We start from the raw sequence: 19,226 nt of genomic DNA on the forward strand, positions 1-19,226 counted from the left end.
CGAAAATGCCAAACGCTAGCGAATTAACGCTAGCGTTCGGCGCTTCGGCGCTTAGTGAATTTGCCCCTGTGTGAGAAGTCAAGGAGATGTAAAATGTTGGGATGATGGTGAAAAGTAGCTCAATATATTAAAGGTGATATTTTAAACCATGGCACTAGCATGTTAAACAAGACTATCAGAGTTTATAATAGAGCTATTTTGGAGTGATGGAGTGATGAGGCACAGTGAGGAAGGGATGCAATAAAGAATGTGTGATTTTATTTAGGCAGAACAAATTTTTATCTAGAGGCAATATAGGAAAGAAAATCATGGACAACCTGTAAAGAAATAAAAGGTGATTGTGATTGACAGAGGAAATGCCAAGGCAGAAGGTTCTCAACACTTTCTTTCCTCATCATTACTTATATATATCAAAAGGTACATATTTTATTTAATTAAGGCTACACACATCTAGAAATTGAATGCTAAAGATATGACCATTTGTTCTTTGTATGAACTGAGTGTATTCAGTTTACAGCAGTGTCTTAGTCATAGTATGTACTAGGTTTGTTTTTGTATTTACACAAGGATACATGGCAAACAGAAGCAGGTCAAGGTAATGAGTGGCAGAGGTTAGAGAGTAATAATGCATATAAAGATGTAAATAAACTAGTGTGAAAGGAAGCTGTGTCACAGACAGCAGAATAAACTTACTGTAGTAAGGTCAAGGAACTAAATAGACAACAGCAGAGCCCAGTACAGACAGATTACAGAGCAATAGATGCATTAAAATGCCATAGCCTTTCATCATTTCCTTTTAGCGCCCTTGTCAATATTTGGATCTATTAATTCTTATTGGTGTACTGAATAATCTGACATTAAAGGGATACTGTCATGGGAAAACATGTTTTTTTCAAATCACATCAGTTAATAGTGCTGCTCAGCAGACTTCTGCACTGAAATCCAATTCTCAAAAGAGCAAACAGATTTTTTTATATTCAATTTTCAAATCTGACATGGGGCTAGACATATTGTCAATTTCCCAGCTGCCCCAGTCATGTGATTTGTGCCTGCACTTTAGGATGGAACTACTTTCTGGAATGCTGTTATGTCTCCTACTTAATGTAACTGAAGGAGTCTCAGTGGGACTTGGCTTTTACTATTGAGTGTTGTTTTTAGATCTACCAGGGAGCTCTTATCTTGTGTTAGGGAGGTAGCTGCTATCTAGTTGCCTTCCCATTGTTCTTTTGTTAGGCTGCTGAGGGGGGGGGGTTGATATCACTCCAACTTGCAGTATAGCAGCAAAGAGTGACTAAAATGTATGAGAGCACAAGTCACATGACTAGGGGTAGCTGGGAAACTGACAATATGTATAGCCTCATGTCAGCTTTCATAATTAAATATAAAAAAAATCAGTTTGCTCTTTTGAAAAATGGATTTAAGTGCAGTATCCTGCTGGATCAGCACTATTAACTGATGCATTTAGAAAAAAAACACGTTTTCCCATGACAGTATCCCTTTAAGGGGGTTATTTATAAAAATCTGAATTTATATCAATATTTTCTGCTACAAACTCCGTTCAAATCCGCTCAGGTTTTTTACGCTTATTTATTATTGCATTTTCCCAAAAAATCAGATTTTCACGTTTTTTTTTAATTTTTCACCTGAAAACTCAGATTTTTTCCCAAAAACTCAGAAAACTTCTGGGTATTGCACAAAACCCAGTGCACATCAAAAAATCATTGGTACTTCTCCCATTGACTTATATGAAACCTTGACAGGTCTGAGATTTTCTGATTCAGACTTTTCCATCCTCGGGGTTTAATAAATTCAGAAAAATGTGTGATTTTTTTAAAAGTCCAAATTTTTCGTGATTTTTGCATTTGGAGTTTACTAAATAACCCCCTAACATACAAGTATATTTCTGTTGCAGGACATTTCCTAACTATAAAGGTGTATCTAACGATGCTTGCAGATTGTTCCTTACCCTATAGGCAATGTTTGATCCAATAATCCTAGAAGCCAATGTTTGAAAACAGTGTTTAAATCAAAGCAAATGCATTTTTTTAAAAATATAATCACAGTTCTTCTTCCTTACAAAGGCTCTTGGACCATCAAACATATCTCATTATTTATATGAAAATACATTATTTTTTATGTGCATTGTTAAGATACAAAATGGCATCAAATATGCAGTACTTTATTGTTAAAGAGGATGGTTAAACATATAAATGCTGCCTTCCAAACCAAGGGTGGAATCAGAAACCTATTTTTTCCTCTATGAAAAAAATTTGAAGACCCACTGATAGGTTCCTTTAGATACCATCTGCAAGCCCCTGGTTGCTGCCCTTCCGGAAACTCCAGTTAGACTCATACATGTGCTTTTTGTTGTGGCTAGAAAAAAAAATTCATGCTGGACTTAATTAAGCCTTTCAAAACTGCTTACATGGGTATGATAATGGTATGATAATGATAATGGTAAGATAATAGCCAAAAACATATGTAAAATAAAACTGGCACTATTTCTATTGCAAGACACCATCATTATGTATTGTACTTTAGTAAAGTATGAGCCTATGAGCCTCAATTCCAAATTTGAAATGTTGTTGTATATTTTAAGGTAGGTCAAAATGACCTCTTCCAAGCCAAATTGCTCCAAAATTGCAGCTGAAAAGATGTCATTATGAACAAATTCTTAACAATTGTACGGCGTAGGTTTCAGATATATTCGGTGTTGTATGGTAAGTTATTGCATTAAGGATTGTTTTTAATGCACATAAACATGTTTTCTACAAAAGGAGAAATCAACAATTTAAACAGGTTTTCTACTAACCTCCAATACTGCATTTTAACCGAGCGAATCACACAAATGACAAACAATTACAGTGCGTGTCAGTATTGTGGCCTCTCAATTATTCCATAACACAATCACGCAGAATGAAATCTCTATTACTGTTTAATTCCTTATTGTGAATAATGCCTGGAAACTGACCTACTACTCAGGAGCTAGTTTTGAAAATGACATTAATTAAATAATATGGGGTTGCTCTGGAATAGTTATTTTTAATACATATAATAATGACAGGAGTTAATTAAGCAATTTAGTTTTTCATTGACACTTCTGACTTTGAAATTAATCTTCTGCCCAACAATTTTGGTCAGACTTGCTTCTTACATAATAGGTTATAGGAAATAAGGTTGTTCTGAATTCATTTCCCTTGATTTCTGGCACCTGAACTATTTAAAAAAATATGTTTAAAAAATATATGTTTTCGTGTATTTAGCAACTTATTTCTAGTTTATCCAAGGAATGAAAATGTTGCAGCACATAAATGTGTTTTATCCTGATATGGGTGTATTTTTATTGTAGAATATGAACAGAGAATACATGGGAAAGCTTCCTATTTTTGTAATAAGGATACAGTACACTGCTTTCTGTGGAAGATATATGAACCAAATAGAGGCCAGGGTTACAGACTTCAAAGTCACTTGCAGTGTGCATGTTCCATTCTGCAGAGGGTGCTTTAGTCCTATTCTGGCAAGTAACGGCTTCAAGTACACACATAGATAACTATTCCTTTTGATTAAAATAAGAGCACTAATCTAAGCAAGTGTTCTGCTATTGTCATGCCAAATGTGCAATTAGATGCATTTTCCCTGTATTTAAAGGAGAAGGAAAGCTATGGAGGCATTTTATTGCCAAAAGATTAGCTGCAATAGTGCAAGCTAGAATGCTATATTTATTCTGTAGAATATTTTACCATACCTGAGAAAAAAGCTCTAGAAACTCTCTGTTTGTTTAGAATAGGAGCTGTAGTATTAATGTGGTGTGACATCACTTCCTGCCTGAGTCTCTCCCTGCTCTGGGCTCAGATTACAGCAGAGAAGGGGGGGGGGGGAGAGGAGCAAACTGAGCATGCTCTTGCCCAGGGCAATGAGGTTTAAGCTGAAGGCAGGAAGTCTGATACAGAAGCCCATGAGTACACAATAGAAGGAAAGAAATGCAGTGTTTCTTTTGACAGGGGACTCAGAGCAACATTACTTTGGGGGTTTACTGGTATATTTAGATGGACCTTTCTGATAAGGCTTACCTAGTTTTAACCTTTCCTTCTCCTTTAAGGGATGTGTTTTCAATGTTCCTTTTAAGAGCAACCAGGCAAATAGATAAGAGATATATACGAGAATGAATATGGTGTTCTAATACCTACCCTACTTATAAAATGGATTTATTTCCCTATAACTTGTGTCTTATTCCTATTATTTGTTTTTTTTTTATCGTTGGACATGAAAAAACAGTACTCCCAAAATCCATTTTGAATATGTTAAGGGCAAAAGAAATAAATAGCAGAAATTGCAGTTGGAGGTTAGCCTAAGAAAAAAAGCAAGATGGATGTAGGGCTTGAGGGCAAACAACAAATATATTAAAAGAACAATATCAGATGAAAAGGGCATATAAACAATGTAACCTCTCCAAAGATTGAATAGGGAAAAATTGCTCAATACTCAATAAAAAATTCACAATACTATACTTCTCCCCTGAAATCATCAGTCTAGAGCAAGGCAAAGGACTTAAGACTGAATTGTCCTCCCTTATAACTTCTCACCTGTCTGCATACTGTAACTTTGTGTCCCTCTCGTTTGTCTAGCTCCAGATTGATGATTTCTGCAGTGATATAGGGGCAGATTTATCAAAGGTCGAAGTTCGAAGTTAAAAAAACTTTGAATTCAAAAAGACCAATCGAATGGTGGTCGAATGGTGGTCGCAGTTTGCCCTCCAGTCCTACATCCATCTTGCCTTTTTGTTGCCATACTTGATCTTAACCGTTTTTGCTGTGGAATATGTTACAGAGCTGCTTTGCATGTCCTATGCAACTTGTATGAACTTGTTTTACTCTGCAAGACACATACTATATACAGAAAATTACATTACTTTTAAAATTCATTTATATGCTTCCTTATATTAAAATATTTGTGTATGTTTTTTTTACCAAAAACATTTGTTTTCTAGTTAAAACAAAACAAATGTTTTCTAGTTACAATACAAATAGATTGCAGTATCAAGGCACAATGCACTAGGGGTAGCATAGTAAGGAACATTCAAATTCAAATGTAAGATTATTAAAAGATATTTAGGGGCAAATTTACTAAAGGGAGAAGTGATTAACGCTGCTGAACATTCAACGGTTGCTGGCGTAACTTCACTAGCGAAGGAGATAGACTCTGGCATTACTTTACTCCATAACGCCAAGTGATTTTGCGTTCTGGTGAATGGACATAACTAAGATGCGGATTTTACTGAACGTTACCTCTTGACCTAGACTTGCCTTTGCCACCTCAGACAAGTGCAATAGATTAGATAGGAGTTCCTAAAAAAATTGTTTAAAATTTTAGTAAGTCCCAAAAAACGCTAGCGTCTTTTCCTTTTTATAGGGTGATAGGCTGAAAAAGAGCATGACATTTTTTTTGGGGTAACTGGCTTCCCCCCTACATTTCCCAACATATGGCACATAAACTATACACTGTGCTCATGTGTAGGGCAATATAACAACTTTATTTTATTTTATTAAGGTTTCCCTGGCTTGTATAGTGTAACGTATTTGCTGTACAGTAATTCTATACATAGAATTGACACATAAAGTAGAAGAAACAACTCAGAATCATCTCTACTTGTTAACAACTGACAGAGATGAGAATAGTCACAAAATAAATGTTGATTTTATGGTTATAGGTTTAATTCATCGTTTCTAAGATGGAGAAGGCTGATCATTCCCACCCATTACTGAATTTCCCAAGCCTGTCTTCCGGGCAAGATCTATACATGAGGACACTGCTATGCCCCTCTGTGACCCTTTCCCAGGCATTTCTCTTGACTTGCCGATTCTTTCCCAGGCATTTCTTCTGACACTGTTTTCTGTAAAAAAAAAATGTAATGCTGGTTCTACCAAGTCTTTTCTCATGAGCACTCATGAGCTTTTCTTTCTTTAACCTGGTCAGCAACACATGTATCTTAATGAGATTTACAGTTTTTATTTTCATTCTACAAGAAGTTTGTTCATATAGAAGCAAATAGCTTTAACTCAGCCTTTCATCATTGAAACACACAGGTTTGGGTGTGAACTTTTGAGATCTTTTTTTTTTTTCTATTTGCTGTGATTATTGTTATCCTTTATTTTTTATAGTGTATGTTACACAGCATTTTATACCATTTGTTCATGATTCATATCGGCCACTGGAACAGGGAAACCTAGATCTCGACTTAGTACACACAAATGCATACAACACTTGCATACACTATGGTCAGTTGTATCAGGAAGCAAAACAAGCCCATTGGGTTTATTTAATGTTTAAATTATTTTTTAGAAGACTTACAGTATGGCAAGATCCAAATTATGGAAAGATCCATTAACCAGAACACCCCAGGTCCTGAGCATTCTAGATAACAGGTCCAATACCTGTACAAACTCTTTTAAAAGGTTATGTCACAAATAGGCTCCATTTAGAAGAAGCTATAAAGCATTTTTCCCTTATAAAACCAGCATCTGAAAAATGTGTTCATGTTTGGGTGGAACTACTGTACTATAATTTTTTTATAATGATTTAATATACCTACATGACCATTACTGGTTATCTGGATCTATTATCTGGCTGTACATTTTTTTAATGCATGACAAATGTAAGCTTGGACTCTCAGCAATATCTATTTGCTTGTAATGCAATTCTTATACTGTCCCCAGAGTACAGCCTTTAAAATGTGGATTTTATTTCTAATAATCTAGCTATGATGTTTTCTTACAGTTACAGTATAGTGACTCTGTGTCTTCTTTTTTAAAAGGTGCCATAAAGAAACTGTGAAGTAACTTCAATGCAATTGACAACAAGAATTTGCCTGATGAATTCAGAAACTGATGTGAAAGAGGTGAGTTCAGTAAGGTCAAACAGCAGTGTTACAATGATGCTGCCATCATAGAGAATATAGTGAATAAAGTACCCCCTTTTGTAAAATATATGGATATTATAAGTTACCGAGGAGTTTCATGACCATATAAAAACACGAGGCCGAAGGCCAAGTGTTTTTATACAGGTCATGGAACTCCGAGGTAACTTCTAATATCCTCATATTTTACAACTGGGGGTACTTTATTTATTATAATACACAAATTTCAATGAGTCATGTGACAGAAATGACATCAGAACTCACCGTTTATAACTGATGACATCAGAACTCACCGTTTATAAGGATATCATTTACAAGATATTCATGGCTTTTGTGTATTATATAGGATTATTTGCAGTTGTATTGGCAGAACATTCCTCTATTATAAGGATTCATTTATCCATCAGCAAGAATTCATGAAGACCCCCAGGAACCCTATAAACTGTATGAAGACATGAGGTTACGGAGCAAATGTACAGGGCACAAAACACAACAAACATATTACTTATACTGGACAGGTATGGGACCTATTATCCAGAATGCTCAGGACCTGGGGCTCTCCGGATAATGGATCTTTCTGCAGTTTGGATCTTCATACCTTATGTCTACTAGAAAATCATGTAAACATTAAATAAACACCGTAGGTTCTGCTTCCAATAAGGATTAATTATATCTTAGTTGGGATCAAATAAAAAGTACTATTTTATTATTATAGAGAAAAAGGAAATCATTTTTAAAAATTTGGATTATTTCATTATAATGGAGTCTTGGGAGGTGGCCTTTCTGTAATTCTGAACTTTATGGATAATGGGTTTCCGGATAATGGATTCCACACCTGTATATTGAACATACCTTGCCGCTCAAAAATCATGGTATAATTTAGCCCTGGTGATAATAAAAATTATTGTTAGAAGAGTTCAGTGACCTGTATAATTGCTCAGTACTGTAGAGAATATATTTTATTTACACTATACAGAATATTTACTACAATGGCCAACAGAGTGCATTTAAAATTGATAACAGGAGTGTTAGTCTCTTTCTATGACAAAATAGTCAAATAACTGAACTTGATGTATACCTAACTACCAAATGATCAGTAGCTTTATTGTTATAATCTGTTATGGGGTAGATTTATCAAGGGTCGAATTTCGAGGGCTAAAAAACCCTCGAATTCGACCCTCGAGTAAAATCCTTCGAATTCGAATATCGAATTTGAAGGACTTTAGCGCAAAAGGTTCGATCGCACGATCGAATAAAAATCGTTCGATCGAACGATAAACTCGTTCAAATTGAATGATTCGAACGATTTTAAGCGATCGATCTAATGATTTTTATTCGATCATAAAAAGTGCCCATCTACAATGTCCCCATAGGCTAACATTCAATTCGGTAGCTTTTATTTGGCAAAGTATTGAGTCGAAGAATTTTTTAAGGAGACAGTACTTCGATTATCGAAAGGTCGAATGATTATTACTTCGAATCATTCGATTCGATCGAATTTGACCAATTCGATGGTTGAAGTACCCAAAAAATTACTTCGAAATTCGAATATTTTTGGATTCGAACTATTCATTCGAGCTTAGTAAATCTGCCCCATAGTGTTAATTATGAAAGCTGTTGAACCCAACATATGTGTATATTTCTCACCAGGTCTGAAAGACTTTAAGCTCATGTATATACAGCATACAACCATCAGTCATAGAAAGGTCCTCAGCCAGAGGGCCAATAAGAAGGACTGTATAAAAAAACACCTCTGTATATTCATTGGACCTTGTATGCCAACTTGTCAGAAAGTCCATGTAAAAAAGATCAGTCATTTAATATATTTAAAAAACGAGGATGCAATTGTAAGTGAATTACTTCTAGTACACCATGGCAAGCTGAATTGTTTTGCCAGAAATCATCCATTTTTAATGCAGTATTGGCAATTTAAGTAGCTATATATTTTTCACTTATGATAAGTGCTGAGGTCATTCAGATTAATAGTATTATATTGTGTTATCAAGCTAGAGAGAATGATATTTCTGCTTGTATCTGCCATTGCTGTAAAAATGTGCCCACTCTGTCATTCTTGTTCACAATGGGGTTTTTTTTTATATTGAATCTTTCAACATATAAAAACTGTAAGAAAAATGAATAAAGGCTATTTATTTATTTAACAGAATTTAAATAATAAGAAAGGGTATAAACTATTTAACTAAAAAAACAGTATGATCTTTATTCCATCTTTTGATATAATGAACAAAATGGTACTTCTGTGTTCCATAAAAATTTGAAAAATAAATGCTGTTTTTTAAGTAAGCAGGTGTCAATGGGCTGCCCAATGCCTCACTATTTGATTTATTCTACATTTGGCTCTTCTTTAAGGCAGATCTAAAAGAAATATTGCACCTATAGTTTATGTGAGTGTATAGTGGGGGTGTGTGAGTATGTATGGATGCTGGGTTTCATTTGGAGGGGTCTTGATTGGTGTTTTTTAAACCTGATTTAACTATGTAACTATGTAACCATAAAGATCATCACATAATCCCTTTAAGCACATCTTATTAATCCTTTCCCTGGTTGTATTCTGTTAAAAAAAAAGCACAGGTACTGCTACATTTTCACATGTATGTTATGGGCAGAAAAGACTGGAACTGGGGAACTGGGTACGAGGCAGAAGTACCAGCTTAGGGCAAAACTATTTTGGGAAAATTAATCTATAAAAGCTCCTAGTCTCTTCTCTCGTTTCCAGTGTAGGTTGGCCTGTGTCTGCTTTTAACTTTGGGTAATATTATGGTCAAACCACCATAGGAGATTGCCACCCTTGCCCTAGTCGCCAAAGCTTTTTGACCTGACTTTATATGTAATACTCCTTGTAGCAATCAATAGCTATTTGGTATCTTCATCGTTTGCCTGAAGGCCTCTCTCCTTACAGAAGGCAGAGGCCACATCCCTAAAACACCATGTTGCATTTATGGTTAAGCAAAACTAGTCCATGTGATTTAACAGATGAGTTACATTTGATCATCCTTACCAGTATACCTATAACAAATCAATGCTTATTCTAGCCAGTAAGTTAAATTACCAAACCTGTATAAATTCTTTGCCTGTTCCCTTATTTTTACCTGATGACAAATCAGTGGTCACTAAGGATTTGTTTTCCAGTTCAATTTGGTAACACAAAGCTATGTGTGGGGTGATATAGCGGATTATGAAGACAGATTTAATTGCCTGTTAGACAAGCTAGCACCTCATTCACCTTTATACTACATACAGAAAGCCGTAGGTACATTTGTAGCACTGTAACATAGAAGCTCGGGTTGTAAAAGACACACAAAGTAATTCCCATTTGGCTTTCAGCTGATCCAGAAAAAGCAACCAAAAATAAGATGTATTTAATTTTCCTCCAAATGCCATTGCACAGGGTACTGTGAATTTTTAATGCTAATAATTCTGCAAGATAAATGTTAAAGCAATGAAAAGTCAGCTAATTATATCACTGTGCTGGGATTTTAACATGCTGCTCACTTCCATCATTACTGATAATAGTTAAAATGAGGAAATGCAAATGATATGAAATACACAAATCTATCTGATTTTCTTTATTGGCAGTTCACTAGAGCAGTGTTTCTCAGGGACCACCTAGTGAGCCTCCAATTAAGGGGAAACAATCATAAGGGATGGCAAGTCTGCTCCCATTTGCAGGCACTTTACATATTTTTGTCACTTTTAAGTAGGGTGGAGTTTTACAGACTCCTTGGCCATCTATCCATATTATTCAATAGTGATACCCACCTTATCTTATAAGTGGTCAAACAATCATATCATTTATATATTGAGAAAAGCTAAGGATTCAGACGGTTTTGCTACAAATACATTTTTGTTTCGGTTTGCTGTAATTTTGATCTCCATACTTAAAAGTCTAATAAAAAAATCATTTGAACATTAACATTAAACCCAGTAAGATTGTTTTGCCTCCGAATAATGGTTAGTTATATTTTACTTTAGATCAAGTACAAGGTACTGTCTTTTTATTATAGAGAAAAAAGGAGATAATTAAAAAAAAAGTCTTTAATTATTAACTTAAAATGGACTCTGTGAAAGCCTTCCTGTAATTTGGAGCTTTCTGGATAACAGGCAGTAAAGCGGAGAGTGCATATTCAGAAGTTTTTCTTTTAACGCCTTTAATACATTAATACAGCAACATTATATAAGGAACACAAGGTTAAGTCTGAGTACATCATTTACTCTAATGGAAACCACTGGGAACTTTAGGACACAAAATTAACTGCCATTACTTTCTCTTATAAGCTGTGGTGAACACTATGTCTTTTATATGTCATCCTATTTTTTTAAATTTAATATCAGTCTCTAAGGATGTTTTTTTTTTTAAATAAATTATGGCAGGTCGCTTGGACTGCCTAAAGAGCAAATCCTCTTGGCAACAATCAAAAAGATACATTAATCTATAGTCTTGATTCATCTCTGGGTGGGTTGCTTTGGCAACCACCCTGGCTCCCTTTAAAATATTTTTTAAAGCACATTTCAAGAGCTACACCCAGCATGAACCCAGGTTAAGAGCAAGCAGGAGCTGGAAGAAAGACCCCTGCTCACTGCCTCGCTATTATTTCAGTGGGATGATGGATGAGGGTGGGGGTAGAGTTTTCAAAGCAACATAGAAAATTGTTACCTGTGAGGAAGAGCAGAAATGAAAATTTCATTTACCTTTAGGACAGGTTAAGTGTTTTATTTTCATGTGAAAGAGCTAGAAAATAGCAGTTCCTTAACCCATGTGCTCCATGGAAACCCTGAGTGGGATTTTTTTTTTTTATAAAGGGATAAGCTGAACAATGCTTACAAGAAAAATGACTTTGTTGACTAAAATACAGCATCTAGTTCTCAAAAGCCAATTCTGTGGAAGTGATACTGGTGTCACCCAAGTGATCATTTAGCTGTCTTCTCTATCAAACTTCAGCATCAGTCACTTGTATTTGAGTTTCCATTCTTCTTGGAATCAACATGTTTACTTTCTGTTAGAAATATTAAACAAAATGTTTTATGTCTGGAATACCTTATTATTCTACACTTATTACAGAGATATTTAGCAAGTGGCTTTCTCTAAATAAAGCTGATATAGAATAGCTTTCATTAACTTAATAATTTAATGTAGTATTTTTTTTAATTGATAGAGACTAACTTTGGTAAATGTATTTAATTGGATGCAATATTTCGATATTATTTTGCTTTTTCTTTGCATCCTTCTTTATACCCCTCTTACATGCCATATTTACTGATGTTTTTTATTATTTACCATATTTTTTAAATGTCTCCTTTGTAATAGAGATAATAATAATTACATGTATAATTAGATGGAAGCACAACAGCAGTTATCGATGTGGTGTTGGGATGAGGCAAAGTGAGATGTTTACTGATGAAGTGACATCAAAATGATGAACTACAGTTCCCAAAAATCTTCCATAATAGCTGATGTCATAAATAAACAATTGTGGCTTGTAAAGGATAATATACTCTCTACTAAAATATAAAAGGTTGTGAGTCATCACTATGGAGTTCCATGACCTTTATAAGAGCACTCAGTCCACTTCTAGTAGCCTTATAAATTACAGCAGGTGGTACATTATCCTCTCTTCGTTTATCTCTATTTCTCTCTCTATATATATTAAATTCACGGAAAAAGTCAACAGCGCTCACAGGTCTTTTGTAACGCTTGAAAAAAGGTGAGTTTATTCGATGTTTCGTCCCTTACATTCGAGCCGTCTTTAGGAATATAAAAGAGTACAAAATGCAGTGTTATTTAAAATCTGAAGTGGCGCCAAATGTCCAAGTGATGATGCAATCCGTGGGCGTGACCTCATCTTGTGCACCATTAAGTGTACATAAAAATTACAAGGAGTTATGTGTATATCTACAAGTAAAAATGGTGAATGTGTAAACATAGAAATCCATAAACGGGGAACAGTTCCCAATCAGGGGTAACAGAAAAGGCTATACACCCCACCTCTAGGGGATATCCTCGGCTGTATTGATCTTACTCCATTATAGCCCTTCAGTCAGGTCACAGACCAGTGTATAAGCCGATAAACCAGTAATCTCCGCTCTAGTGGAAGTCAATCAGAAGCCTACGCATGCCAATCATTTACTAGCGGTTCCCATGGCAACGCGGAACAGACTCTTTCTGTCCAGGATCTGCTGACCATATATATATAAAATGAGTCACTATCCAGTATTCTTCCAAATACATATCCACTCCCTGTAAGATCCTAAGCACCTGACGCTGACATTATTTTGTCCAGAAGTTTTACATTATAAATTGGCAACTGCGTGCCTCAAAAATTTTATAATGCACAATTTAATTGTGTAGACAGGAAGGAAATCCCTTCTAATAAATCCAATATTTTCCCCTATAAGTTGATGAGCACTAAATCTGCTGATTAATGTAAATAGGCATCACCACCTTCACAGAACAGTACTTTTCTTTGTGCAATCAGAGCTGCAAAAGGGAAGAAGGGGTTGTTCATGATTATCCACCAACAAGCATTTATCCATTAGAGGTAACAGCAACTTGCTTGAAAAAGGACCCCTTGTGTCTGAAACTTTGCTATGCTACATTTGATATAAAGGCAGTTTTAATGTGAAATTGGAGTGCTGCAATACTTATATACTTGAATTGGAGGTAACAGCAACTACCAGAAAATCCAAAATGCTGATATTTACATTGTTATGTTCCTACTAGCCATAGATCTAATAGACAGATCTCAGAAAGCAAAGCCTGAACAGATATACATGTCTTTCTTGATGTGTTTTTTTTTTTAAATTTAAAACTGTGAAATAACCCTAAATGTGTATAACACATTGGCAAATAAATAATGCATATCAAGCTGTTAAGACAATGGAAGAAGAGGCAATTTTCCCTGAAGAATTTATTCGGTCAGATACTTCTTCAGAAGAGTAGTAGTTGTAGTGACCATCAGCTGAACCTGATATTCCATTCATAAATGAGAGCTCCTGAAGTTTTAATCAGCAGTAATAGGCCCTGGAGTCCATTTCTGAGCATTTTGTTCCCAAGTTCATGCCATTTGGCAACCAAAGCACAGTGAATAGAAAGACATTTTAAAATACTTTAGATTTGTGGAGACAAGATATGATAATACACAGTGTGACTCTGATTGAATGCAGTGGCATCGGACCTGATAAAGTGGCAGATGATTTTCTCCTGTGGCTCCCAAATCTCCTGATTGTGTTTATACGTTGTTGGTATCATTGCTCTCTTCTCTTCCGAGATAAGCTTTGTGCACATCTCCCTGATGCCCTAAAGGGATTCTAACATGTTATAATGTTAATATTTATAGTGCACAGGGAGATTCCCTTGTGTTTTCACTGTTGCAACTTTTGTAGGGAACTCATTTCAACAAATGCAAACAATTGTATATCATTTTATAGAGCAACACGAGAAGTTCTTTAGAGACTTTAGATGGATACTGTATGCTTAGGTTTCCTGCTGAAGGATACTTAGTAATGGGTAATATGTTTGCCCACTACTACTGTTGGTAGGGAGTTGTTCCTAATGATACTAAACCTGAGCTTTTTATTACAGAACAATGCACCCTCCCAACTAGGTCAGCTTACTAATTCTAAAGTATCTACACCCTCCAGCATTGTGTGCTATCCAGAAAGTCCCTATAGCAGATATGGGTGGGTAAGGTTCAGAGATGGACTGGCCAGCATGGCCATGTGTTGGCATGTCATTCCTGTCATTATGATTGGTGACATTATTAGTTTTACTTTAAGAATCAAATTGTTCTGTGTGACCTACAGTATGTGCATAAAGATTAGTCCAAATGGTGCTTCTAATATTTTATTTGTGAGTTCCTCAACCTAAACTTTTTTTCTGTCTGAAAACAGCACACTCATGCTGTGAGTCAATGACAGTTTTCACAGTTTTCACCTGCGCTAACTGACTAATTCCAAGAGGAGTCAGCAATTTGCAATGGACTATTGACAAACAGCATGCTTGGGTTTACAGTAGGGAATCAATGTTAGATTGAGTAGGCATTCTCATGAACTATTTATATCTCAAAAAGTAAGAAAAAAATGAAATCTATGTGTGAAACGGAGCATCTATCACAACTTATATAATTATATAATTATATAAATTACATTTCCCCTTTAACTGTAAATGTGCACATCCCACTGTACAGGATTTGATGCAAGGATTAAAATATATATAAAATCAGACAGACCACACCGGGAAGGGCATTTTAAATGAAAAATGGTGAAATCATTATATTGTACCATTATATTCCTTGGTTTCAAGCAGGGCTCTCTTTTACTGTTGAGAAATTTAATAAAACCCCCATGATTTGCATTTCAGAAAGTTTTTTATTTGCATGTAAGGGGAATTATCTGCTATATGTATTAGAACCCCACAAATGTATTTAGCTGCTGATTTTGCTGCAGGAAAAATTATTGTTCATTTTAATTGCAACAACGTTTTGTTTGCATGTTATATACCCTTTCAGGAACTGTTTTTTAATTTCCAAACAAAAAACATCTTCCTGCTGATCTTAAATAAAGTGATATTCTAAATTAAAGTTTTCAGTGCACTCATTGTCTAATGAACAGTATTACTTTGCAGAATGCAACGTTTCTTCATTCTGAACATTTTTTATTTTGTTTCTATACTGTTTAATTGTCTCTATTAATTGTACATACAAGAATGGGTATTGTTTTGGCAGATTATGGATATGTTTGCATGGATTTGGGTGTGGGTATTTATAAACCCATACTGGAGAAGCGGTAACGTGAAATAAAAGTGGATCATTATCTCCCAGGCTTAACAGACATGTCTATAGGAAATATGTGCACATGGCATTTATTACCCCATACGTTTTAAGGGGTCTTATTATTATTATGACACAATTTTAACAGCACAGTAAAAAAAAATTTTCATTATAAAATGTTTTGCTTCTTTAAATTCCATACCAATATTTATTTAAAAAAAATATATATATTCCGGTATTTCCATAGCATAATCAATATTTGCTTGGTATTGTATATAATTAACAATAATAAAAATTTAGGATGTTTTTTTTTTTAGAAAAAGAAAATATGGCATTTTTCCTTGATCCATCTGGGCAGTAAATGGAACCTGTTAAAAAGCAAATAACATCTTATTCTTTTGGGCAGCAATTGTTTGTTTTTTTTCAGTTAGGCCTTGAGTATCAGTAGAATTTGGGAATAACTTTGACAGTAGGACTGCCAGTTCCAAAGCAAGAAAAGGCTGCATTTGTGAAAAACTGATATAAAGAATAACTGCCCCATATTGCCCTACTCCAAACATACCACTGGAAGCTGAAGGCGGACAGTATATTACAGTACAACGGTATTTCTTCCTTTAGTTGGAGCCCAAACCTTCCTTTACTGAACTCTGACCCCGGCCTTTAACACCAACCCTGAGTCCCATCTATAATGTATGCGGCGAGGAGGTGTAGCACTTTACCACCGAAGTGACCTAATTTAATACAAGCACAGCATATGGGCTGCTCTGCGTCTGCATCCAGGATGAACTCTGGGGGATACCATAGTTATCAGTTGGAAATAATGATACTCTTTGTACAAAGTTGGTAGCAGAGATGATGCTTTGGAAAAGTGGAACAAACAAATGCCTTGTAATCAGATCTAGTTACGATAATGATATGGTGGCGGTGAGGAGGCAAATACATTTGGTCTAGCCTCTCTTTATCTAAACCCCACGGCTGCTTTTCTAAGGAAGCTGTTTATTTGCATACAGCAAGAGTAACATCAGTCTGACTTATCTTCCTCCTTTTCTGCTTCCTGCCTTGAAAGAGCTCAAACACAGGGAAAGACCTAGTTAAGGGCTCAGAATTAAAGGGAAAGTTAGCACTTAAGACATGCTGCTAGTGTGTAAAATTCACAGTTTATTTAGGATTCACTGTGCTGTTATTCCCTTGTATGGTGGGAGCCTGGCTAGTTTTACAGTAGCCTTACAATAGTGATTCAGGAACAGATTATCTTCTGCAGAACAGGAAGAAAAAGACATTTTTTTTTTCATATTACAGAAAGCACAAATATTAACAGAATAGCAGCTATATATGTGTTTATCTTTATTAACAGCAATCACTGATGTTATTAGTTGCATTGTGATGCCATATTTAATTAAAATATTAAAACCCAATGCTATCCATACCTACTTATGCCAAGACAAGTCTCCATTTCCCCTACGCCATTTTCCATAAAGCCTGCGATTTTGTATGTCCATGAATCATGATATTTCTGGTTACATAGGGGATACCTGGAGAATATGATCATTTGTATGAATTTAAATTTAACCATGCTGGCCCCAGCACTTGCCTAAATATACAACTGTTGCAATACAAAATGCTGTTTAAGCTTTGCTAGAGAAAGCTATAGAAAAATCAAGAGATTTTGTCCAAACCTCAAGCATACACTTATTTATTTGCAAGTTATTATCTTTAAATGAACAATAATATACAAATAAACGGACTTTCAGTGTTTTTACTGTGATTTTCTATATGGTGCCTACTTTACAACCTTGATCAGAGGAAAGGACTTTGGCTGTGGCATAGCACATCCAGTAGGGAGAGATGATGCCTATAGTAGCAGTGGGGATAACTACTACTAGGGACTGTGGTTGTGAGTTGGCAGGTATAGTAGGGAGAGATGGTGCTTATAGTAACAGTGGGATAATAGTCTCTGGAAAGGGAGTGTGGCTGTGGGATAGCAGGTATAGTAGGGAGAGATGGTGCCTATAGTAGCAGTGGGATAATAGTCTCTGGGAAGGGAGTGGGGCTGTGGGATAGCAGGTATAGTAGGGAGAGATGGTGTCTATAGTAACAGTGGGATAATAGTCTCTGGGAAGGGACTGTGGCTGTGGGATAGCAGGTATAGTAGGGAGAGATGGTGCCTATAGTAACAGTGGGATAATAGTCTCTGGGAAGGGACTGTGACTGTGGGATAGCAGGTATAGTAGGGAGAGATGGTGCCTATAGTAACAGTGGAATAATAGTCTCTGGGAAGGGAATGTGACAGTGGGATAGCAGGTATAGTAGGGAGAGATGGTGCCTATAGTAACAGTGGATAATAGTCTCTGGGAAGGGACTGTGGCTGTGGCATAGCAGGTATAGTAGGGAGAGATGGTGCCTATAGTAACAGTGGAATAATAGTCTCTGGGAAGGGAATGTGACAGTGGGATAGCAGGTATAGTAGGGAGAGACGGTGCCTATAGTAACAGTGGATAATAGTCTCTGGGAAGGGACTGTGGCTGTGGCATAGCAGGTATAGTAGGGAGAGATGGTGCCTATAGTAACAGTGGGATAATAGTCTCTGGGAAGGGACTGTGGCTGTGGGATAACAGGTATAGTATGGAGAGATTATGCCTATAGTAACAGTGGGATAATAGTCTCTGGGAAGGGACTGTGACTGTGGGATAGCAGGTATAGTAGGGAGAGATGGTGCCTATAGTATCAGTGGGATAATAGTCTCTGGGAAGGGACTGTGACTGTGGCATAGCAGGTATAGTAGGGAGAGATGGTGCCTATAGTAACAGTGGGATAATAGTCTCTGGGAAGGGACTGTGACTGTGGGATAGCAGGTATAGTAGGGAGAGATGGTGCCTATAGTAACAGTGGGATAATAGTCTCTGGGAAGGGACTGTGACTGTGGGATAGCAGGTAAATGATGCCTTAAGTAACAGTGGGTATAACTGGTGTGATATTTAACATAGTAGATGAATGTGCTTAAAGTAGTAATCTGATTGACCTCTGAAAAGAAACTGCTGTAAAAGTTCAAGTATATTTAAGATGGTGACAGTAGCACTTCAAAAAGTGAGACAATGTGCATAAAGAAAGGTGCAAACCACCATGTTTTGTCCTTAATTTACATTTTTTCTTCTTTACTCTGAATGGCTCAGTGTCTCAGTGTCTCAAAGCGGAACAGTAAGGGCAGAGACAGACGAGAAAATTCAGGGAGATTTAGTTGCCCGGCAACAAATCGGCTCTTCTTCGGGCGACTAATCTCCCCGAACTGCCTCCCTGCCGGCTAGAATCGAAATCACCAGCGGGATGGCACGAAAAAACGAAGCGCCCTGAGTGCCATCCCGCCGGCGATTTAGATTCTAGCTGACGGGGAGGCAGTTCGAGGAGATTAGTCGTCCGAAGAAGAGATTTGTCGTTGGGTGACTAATCTCCCCGAATCTTCTCGTCTGTCTCTGCCCTAACACCAAAAAATGTAATCAACAGGACAAGAATCCCATTGTATGCTACAGCACTTA

The 19,226-nt window shown here is 36.3% G+C and overlaps 1 protein-coding gene across 12 annotated transcripts in view; it reads left to right on the plus strand.

Annotated features, from left to right (window-relative positions):
• Positions 1-19,226, plus strand: part of mef2c.S (MADS box transcription enhancer factor 2, polypeptide C (myocyte enhancer factor 2C) S homeolog) — a 194,165-nt gene that overhangs the window by 13,069 nt on the left and 161,870 nt on the right. For all 12 annotated transcript variants that reach the window (XM_041580474.1, XM_041580470.1, XM_041580468.1 and 9 more), the window contains exon 2: positions 6,812-6,895. The gene's annotated coding sequence lies outside the window, so the exon portion shown is untranslated. The remainder of the gene's footprint in view (positions 1-6,811; positions 6,896-19,226) is intronic.

The sequence above is a fragment of the Xenopus laevis genome, chromosome 1S (assembly GCF_017654675.1).
Source record: "Xenopus laevis strain J_2021 chromosome 1S, Xenopus_laevis_v10.1, whole genome shotgun sequence".
Lineage (NCBI taxonomy): Eukaryota > Metazoa > Chordata > Amphibia > Anura > Pipidae > Xenopus > Xenopus laevis.